At 36.7% G+C, this 9,331-nt stretch overlaps 1 pseudogene; it reads left to right on the top strand.

Annotated features, from left to right (window-relative positions):
* Positions 1 to 6,461: 6,461 nt before the first annotated feature.
* Positions 6,462 to 9,109, top strand: LOC143683388 (sorting nexin-25-like; annotated as a pseudogene).
* Positions 9,110 to 9,331: the final 222 nt, after the last annotated feature.

The following is a 9,331-nucleotide window of genomic DNA, read 5'->3' as shown; positions in this document are numbered from 1 at the left end:
CTCTGTCCGTAAAAAGAAATCATGCAGATAGGTGTCTAAATCAGTCTAGAAGCATCTTTAAAAGCCTACCATATTCCAGTCAGTGTGCTAAATATATCCCAAAGCAGAGTCAGGAATCCAGGAGAATCTGGTTATATTTGACAGCTCAGACCTTCCCCAAGTTATTTAGAGTCAGAAGCCATTGCTTCTGACTGCCTTGACTGCTGTAGATAGTATTTTCTTTCATTCCCAATTGCCTGAAGTACTTGGAGACAGTGGTCTAGCTTGTATTCTGAGTTGTTGCAAGTTTATGGACATATTGACAGAGAGACCCCAGTCCCATCTCTATGCAGAGTCTTTTCGTGGGATCTAGTACAAAGCCCTGACATTTCAGACTACTTCTGCTGCCACCATCAACATTCCTGAAACAACAATTGCTGACCTTTAGGAACGGCTACTCAGTTCAAAGCTTAGATCAAAGCTCAAGGGGTTGGCTCACAGGAGAGGGAAGTTAGTGTGGGAGAGAAAAGAGGGGGAGTAAGGGATAATATTTTCTCACATTTTTCTTATTGTTTATCAGAAACAATGAAAGACCTTTTCACTTTTGATAGAAGATCAGTTAAGCAGCTATTATAAAATTGCACATATACATATACATTTTCATATCAGCACAATTAATTATGCCTATTGTGTCCCTGTCATAAACAAGATGTAGTATGATGGCTACTAGTAGTAAACGAAAGAAGATTTCTAGAAAAAAAAAATTAAATGACTGCAAAGAGGAGCTGAGGGTCAACTGTCATCATTCATGTATTCATCAGCCAATATTTAAGAACCTATTGGTGAAGCTATTTAAGGTATAGAATTTGATGGAATGTTAGTTATATCTTTATTATTTAATTCACTTTTTGCTTCTAAGATATTTCTAATAAGAATTTCAGCCAGTTTAAAGTCCATTCTGCTTAAGAAATGTAACATTAATAATATATAAATTACAAAACCATTTTGTTTCCATATGGACTTAGATGTAATTAACAGAACTGAGAAATAGTCCAACAAGCTCTCTGACCTCAAGTGAATAAGTAATTAATTTAATAAAGTAAACAGAGCATAAGAATAAGATAGGATTCTGAAAAAGTTTTGAATCAAGAATGATTTTTAATTAGAAAAAAATGATATTGCATGGTGGTTATTCAATGCAAAATTAATCAATGTTATTATTCATGAAAGTTATTTTGTTATACTTTTCACTTTCTCCAAAGTGTGTAGAATAAGAGGTGGATTTATACTTGATTTAATAAAGGAATAGATAACTCTTTTGAATGTTTTGAGTCTTTCAGAGTAGGGCGTCAGTTTTCTCATTCTAATTCTCTTGGAAATGGGAGTATATCAAAATGGAAGTATGTTATGTAAGACTCTGGGTCAGTCAGAATGGAGTAGACAAAGTAAAGTCCTCTTCTTAAAGGGCACGCTACTTAAAATTAAATTATTCTTTTGAAGCCTAAGCCTAGACATTCAGATATCTAGATACCTTCTGTGTTAGTCAGGATCATCTAGAGAAACAGAACCAACAGGAGATATCTATAAATGAGATTTCTAAAGGTGTCTCATACAACCGTGGGAATGGAAGAGTCCGAAACCACAGGGCAGGCTGTGAAGCTAGCAACTCCAATGAAAAGTTTCAATAACTCTGCAGGAGAAGCTCACTGGCTGAAGAAGCAGTGAAAAAGTCTACCTTCGTCCTTAAAAGCCTCCAGCTGATTGGATTACCTTGTTGATGGGAGGCATGCCTTAGTTGGTCACAGATGTCATCAGCCACTGCTGCAATCAACTGACTGATGACTTAATGCACCAGTCTTCCAGTTCATCAACCAGCCATGAAATATCCTTGCAGCAGCAGTCAGACCAGTGCTTGTTTGTGACCAGACAACTGGGACCATCACTTGGCCAAGTTGATACCAGACGTCACCATCACATGTTTTTACTGCTAAATCAGAGAAACTAAGAGATTGAGGAGCAAGGGGCATCGTGAGGAAGGTGAGGCAACACAGTGTGCAGTGTACGCAGTTGGGTCTGAATACTTGCTTTACCACCTACCAACTGGCTGGCCATGGAAAATTCATTACCTTTGTCTCAACTCAATTTCCTTATCTGTAATAAGATGATTATAATATGATAATATAAGATATTATAATATGATAATACAATATAAGATTAGATAATAATAATAAGATAATATAATAATGGAATGGTGTGAGAGTCAAAGGGAACAGCAAGTAAAACACAGCACAGTGTTAAGAAGAGACTCTTCACCTAGTTTGCTACTCTCAATAATCCAGCATGATAGGTGGAAAAAGTTCTTGTATACTAAAGTGGTAGAAGAAAAGAAAAGACCTTTGTCTAAGAAGGAACAGGCTTCTTATAAACGTAATTATAAAATGTTAGGAGTCCTGAGTCAGGGTGTAAGCTAAAGAGAGCAAAATTACTCTGCTTTAGCAATTAGGAGGAATTTAGTTTTCTATTTCTCAGATGAAGAAGCATAGAAATGCCAAATGTGGGTGATAAAAACAGAAAAAAAAAGAGAAAAGCTTCCTAATGCTGCATGTCTTATTTACGTAGGCTGCTCAAAGAAAATGCGATGAATTGGGTGAGGTTAAATAATGGAAATTTATTCACTCTTGGTTTTGAGACCAGGAAAATATCCAAATCAAGGCATCATCAAGACAATGCTTTCTTTCTAAACACCATTTGCTGGCGATTCTTGGCTCCTTTGTCACATAGCCAGCACATGGTGGTATCTGCTGGTCTTCCCTTCTCTTCATGGTTTCACTAATTTCAACTTCTAGCTTTCATGGAATTCTCTTTCTTTGTGAGAATTTTATTCTCTTATAAAGAACTCCAACAATAGAATTAAGACCCATCCCAAATAAGGTAGAAACACCTTAACTGAATAACCTTAGCCAAAGGGCCTACTTACAATTGATCCACACCCACAAGATTGGATTAAACTTAAGAACGTGATTTGCTGATATACACCTTCAAACTACCAAACTTAAGGGTGTGGAATCCCTAGAAGCAAATATGGTTAAGGGAAATTTTAATAATAGGAATTGTTCACAGTTTTACATTGCTTGCTAGACAATGAAGGAAGTCCCTGCCACACCAGCAATGGCTTGGGTTAGTGTTGGGGTTTCTATAAAAATTAAATGAAGGGTCCCATCCCTGTTCAAACAATGTGGAATAAGGAGAGAATTTCTGTCTATACTGAATTAAATCAGGGAAAGGAAGAGCTTATAGTCAACTGTTACCTTTTGTGTATTCCTTCAGCAAATGTTTGAGAATGTCCTCTATCCTAGGTATAGGAGGACAAGATAAATACAACCACTGATCTCATTAAATTTACATGTTAGCAAAGAAGCCAAAAACAAACACATTGACAAACAAGGGAAACAGATAATGTGTTGTAGTTTTCCATACTGCTGAAAGGAAAATATTATGAAATAAGTTTTTGGCTTTTAACAATGGGAATATATTAGCTTACAAACTTACAATTTTGAGACCATAAAAATGTCCAAATCAAGGCATCATCCAGGTGATGCTTTCTTCGTGAAGACCAGCTGCTGGAGGGGCTGGACTCCTCTGTATCATGACAAGGCACATGGGTGCATCTGTTGGTGGTCTCTGACTTCTCTTCTGGGTATCACTGATTTCAGCTTGTTGCTTCTGTGGCTTCCTCTCCCTGTATTCATCCCAATTTTAAAAGACTGCACTAAGAAGATTAAGACCCACACTGGGCCATACCTTAACTGAAGTTACAATAGGTTTGCCTACTTACAATAGGTATACATTCACAGGAATGAATTAACTTTAACAACATGATTAGGAGGCACATAGAGCTTCAAATGACCACATAATTGAACCATGAATTGTTCTGAGAAAAACAGTCTATGCTGGAGAGAAATGGAGGGTGGTGACTTTAGCATGGATAGGCAGGAAGGTTGTACTAAAACCTACAGCAGGATGAAGCTACCATTATAGAGATAAGAGAAATGGGTGTTTTAAGCAGAAGGAGCAGAGAACGTCTAAAATGAGCTAAGCATATATAGAAAAAAGAGTATGCCTGAAACCCAGAGAATAAAGGGTTATAATAGCTGATATCTGAGAGGTAGGCCATACTCAGATGGCATAGGGTCTGGCAGGTCAGGATAGAGTTTTAGGTTTTATTACCTAAGATTAAGAGGAAACAATTGGGATCTTTAGTAGGAAGTGATATAATATAATTTATTTTTTTAAAGATATTCTGACAGTTCTGTGGAGTGCAATCTTTAAAGCAAGAGTAGAATAAAACCACATTAAGTGGCTATATCAGGAGTCCACATAGTGATTGATGGTGGTTTGGTCTAGGGTAGATATACTGAAATGATGGATTGGTTGTAGCAGATGAGGAAAAGTGAGAAATAACCATGACATATAAATTTTGGCCTGAAAAACTGGATACTCACTAACTGAGAGGGGTAGTATTTAGGAATATTCATAATGAGGAGAAATGGATCAGTGTATCTGGATGTTAAAATATATATATATGTTTATAGATGTTAAATTTGAAAAGTTAATTTATCATTCAAGAGGAGATATTGAGTAGGAGGCTGGGTTGATGTGATTGGAGTTTAACAGGAAGGTTCAATTTGGAAATATAAATTTGAGAGTTATTAACACCTGTTGTAACTAATGTTATGGGAATTTATCAGATTACCCATAAAGAGTCCAGATAGAAAATGGATACTAAGAGAGAGCTTGGGATGCTCATCTATTTAGAGCTCGGGAAGAGAAAAAGAAGGGAGTAGAAGATTAGATGAAATGGTGAATGTGTGGTACTCAGGAGCCGAGGGAAGAGACCAAATTTCTAGCCCAAGTTGCAAAAATGAAGTAATGGTTACTTATGCTAAATGATGCAAATCTGAGAATAGAAAATTGAATACTGGATTTTTATTGCTGAGTGGGCAATGACTTTTATATGAGTGGTTGTAGTGTACGGTGAATATGACAATCCAAATGGAGTGGGTTGGGGGGAAAATAGGTGGTAGAAATCAGTAGACAGAGATTTTAATAATTTTGTTTATTTAAATAAAAATGTATGCAGTACTGCCAAGGATAAAATCAACAACAGAGAGGATGCTTTCATGGAAATAGGTGGATCATAGCAGAGAAAGTGTCCCCCTTTACTTCCTACCACACTGGTAGTCATGCTGAGGCACCCTCATGAATCCTCCAGCTCTAGTGAAGATAGTTTGCAAACCACCAATCTATAACACACTTGCCAAATCTCTGTGGATAACCCCTCCAACATTGACTTGATGACTTCCTCAGTAGTGCATGTTTTCTTAATGGTGCTGAAGTTTAATGATGACAGAGCAGGTAATATACTTGCCATCCAAATTTTCAAATTTTTAATTGGAAAATCACAATGACAAATAATTATGTAGTTCTTTGGGCATGAAACATAAGGTTTAAACTAGCAACAAAAGTATTAAATCATTTCAGAAGTCAAACTGAATCAAAAACCTTCTCCTATAACAAGCATAAACATTCAATATTGATTTTTGGCCATAGGTTCTTGCAGCCATCTATAAGCAAGTTAGATGCCATTGGCCAAGTCAAAAAAAGTAAAAAGAGCAGTCCATGGTGGCTCATCAGGCTGAGTTCTTGCCTGCCATGCCAGAGACCCGGGTTCAATACCCGGTGCCTGCCCATGCAAAAAAAAAAAAAAAAAAAAAAAGTAAAAAGACTCAAACTACTCTATTTTTAATCCATTTCAGTTTTGGAACCCATTCCAGCATGACTGTTATTTAACAGTTCTGTATGAATAATTCCCAGATGCGCTGCTGCACCATGGCCAAGACAACATAATATTGCTCTCATTAAATAGGAAAAATATTTTTATATATTAGATTAACTCATGCAAATGACATGTGAATCTTCTAGAAATTTCTCTTGCATATCCTCTCTACATCTAATTTTAAATAACCATGATCCTTTGCAAATGGCGTTACCCTCTATACAACCTTGAGATATGATGTTATGAGTATATTTATTGAATTTGGGATATAGAAGTGACACAACACAATTGAGGGTCTTCAAAGAAAGATAACCTGGGGCTTCAAAATCCAACAGTATTCTGCAGTTGTAAACAGATGTATGGTTCATGGCACTGTGCAAAATGTTCCCAATGAAGCTAATGATCATAAGTGATAAAAGCCTAGTCTTAGAGGTAGCTGTAGGATTTGTTTTTGCTTTTTTTTTTTTAACTTTATGGGCAATATCTGTTCACTATAAAGATGTCTTTTTTTAAGAAAGTATAGAATAAAATTGAATCTTTTATCATCCTGTTGAAAATATTTGTTTATCTGACTCAAAGAGACCCTGCAATAGCAGTAGATAGAGCTAGAAAAGGCACAGATAGATGGTGGGGCAGGACTGCATTTATGGAGCAGAGGTATCAAATTGTGGTGGAAATAATCCAAGCAGCTACAATTAGCAGCTTTCCTCAGCTGAAGAGGCACAAGGGTAAAGAAACTGCTTCAACGATAGCTGATATGCTGAGGGCCCAAAATATGAAAAGTTGCATTAACTAGCTGACTGTGGCAAAGAAGCAGTATGAGAAGAGAATCAGAATCTTGGGAGGCACTGCCTATGACCAGCCAGAGGATGGGACTTCAGATGAGGGGGAAGGACCTGAAACCCAGAAGATTCTTCAATTTGAAGATATCTTGGCCTACACAATCTACCAAGAGCACTTTCAAATATGCATGGAAAGGATGGACAAGCATTCTGACTAGTTTTGGGGAGTCTGTGGAATACATAAAGAATGCTAACAACAATGAAATTCCATAAAAAGTTGGTGAAATTTATCAGAATTTCTTTGTGGAGAGCAAAGAAATATCTGTGGAAAAATCACTTTACAAAGAAATCCAGTATTGTCTTGTAAGAAATAAGGATATTGAGGTGTTCTGCAAAATCTGGGAAGATGTTTATGAGACCCTAAAGGATAAATATTATCCCTCATTTACTGTCAGTGACCCCGTATGAGAAATTGATGCCAGAGAAGGAAGAAAAACATGTCTCACAGTTGGTTTCTGACAAGGATGAAACGGGCCAGGGACATGAGAAGCTCCTGAAGAAGCTGTAGACAAAACTACCAGTTGAATTAATGAACGAATCAGTTTTGCTGCAAATAAACTACAAGAACTAAATGAGAAATTTAAATATAAAAGGTAAGCTCTAAATCTTGCAGATGTCAAATAAAAAGTTGTTATACTTAAAAAAAAAAGCTCTAAATAATATTCAAAATGCACCAAACCCTGAGAAGAAGATTGTTTTCAAGTTGAAGGATGAAATCATGCTAATGGAGAAAGAGCGTGTGGTGAGAGGAGACTGGTGGTGTGAGAACCTCAGCATGTGGAAAGCTCCATCACCAGCGGGGAGGTTATGGAAGAGAATGGTGAAGAAATGCCCTGTTACTACTTCGTCTCATAAGCTTACGAGAGATTGGAGGAGTTGAAACTAAGCACTGGACAGTCCCCAGAAAGCTTAGTGAGTTTAAGAATTTACATCAGAAACTGAGTGATTCCCTTCTTTAAAAAAAGTTCAGTTGCCTTCTCTTAGCAAACTGCCTTTCAAATCTATAGATCAAAAATTTATGGACAAGTCAAAGCATCAACTACATTTTTACAGAATCTGCTTTCAAATAAGATTGCATTGGAATGAAGCACTTTATGCCTTTTTGAGCCCGTCTCCTGACTACCTCAAGGTTATTGGTGTGCAGGGGTAAAAATCTACTTTTTCATTGGCCTCATTTTTGGAAAGACTTCCTCATCATTTCTTCTGCCACCAGGAGGAGGAGACTGAAGAGGACAGTGACCTGTCAGATTACGGTGATGACACGGATGGGAAGAAAGACGCTTTGGCTGAGTCATGATTCATGTTGGCTGGGGAGAGTTTTGAACTTTGACGATTGTTTAAATGGGTGAGAAGACCATCAATTTATCTTGTACACGTCACTTTTGGAAGAACCATCAACAGATAAATCCAAGAAACATCGAACTAGATTTTTTTTTTGGCATTTTTTTTATTTGTTTGTTTAGAAATCATTCCATTCTACATATGCACTCAGTAATTCTTAACATCATCACATAGATGCATGATCATCATTTCTTAGTACATTTGCATCGATTTAGGAAAAGAACTAGCAAAACAACAGAAAAAAGATATAGAATGTTAATATAGAGAAAAAATAAAAATAATAATACTAATTTAAAAAAGACACAAACAAACAACAAAACAAAAACCTATAGCTCAGATGCAGCTTCATTCAGTGTTTTAACATGATTACTTTACAATTAGGTATTATTGTGCTGTCCATTTTTGAGTTTCTGTATCTAGTCCTGTTGCACAGTCTGTATCCCTTCAGCTCCAATTACCCATTATCTTACCCTGTTTCTAACTCCTGCTGGTCTCTGTTACCAATGACATATTACAAGTTTATTCTCGAATGTCGGTTCACATCAGTGGGACCATACAGTATTTGCACACCAATGTTTATAGCAGCGTTATTTACAATTGCAAAGAGATGGAAACAGCCAAAATGTCCATCAACAGACGAGTGGCTAAACAAACTGTGGTATATACATACGATGGAATAATATGCAGCTTTAAGACAGGATAAACTTATGAAGCGTGTAATAACATGGATGGACCTAGAGAACATTATGCTGAGTGAGTCTAACCAAAAACTAATGAACTAGATTTTTTATGATCAACCTACATCAGTGTTTTCTGGGATGCCTTCTGGCCAAATGGGAAATTGGCACCACCAACTGCAATGAGAAGGGAAGAACAAAGTCGGGAAACCAAACAGAGAGCACCACAAAAGTTACTTGAGAACATTCCGGATATGCTTCAATGCCTTGTTGGACAGCAGAATGCCTGACCTGGTATAATAAAAATATTCAATGCACTGCAAGAAACAAGTACCAATAAGCATCTGTTGTATGTGCTGATGGAACAGCTGCTAATTGAACTGTGTCCAGAGATGAGAACCCATTGAAATCAACTTAAAGCTAGTCAAGTTTGAGACTGCGCAAATAGACCCCCAGAGATATATCTGTGCAGTAACAGACATGAAGCATTTTCCTTTTTTTCCACAGGGGGCCTTTCTGAGAACCATAGTAATTTTTATTTTAGTTACTTACCTCCAGTAATACTTTAAAGTTCAAGATACTGTCTTAAATACAGGTGTTAATATGTGACAAGAACCTAGGAAACATTTTAAATATTTATAAAAATAGTTTTGTTT

The sequence above is a fragment of the Tamandua tetradactyla genome, chromosome 5 (assembly GCF_023851605.1).
Source record: "Tamandua tetradactyla isolate mTamTet1 chromosome 5, mTamTet1.pri, whole genome shotgun sequence".
NCBI classification, from domain to species: Eukaryota; Metazoa; Chordata; class Mammalia; order Pilosa; family Myrmecophagidae; genus Tamandua; species Tamandua tetradactyla.
The sequence above is the reverse complement of the archived record's forward strand: the minus strand, read 5'-3'. Positions and strand labels throughout refer to the sequence as shown.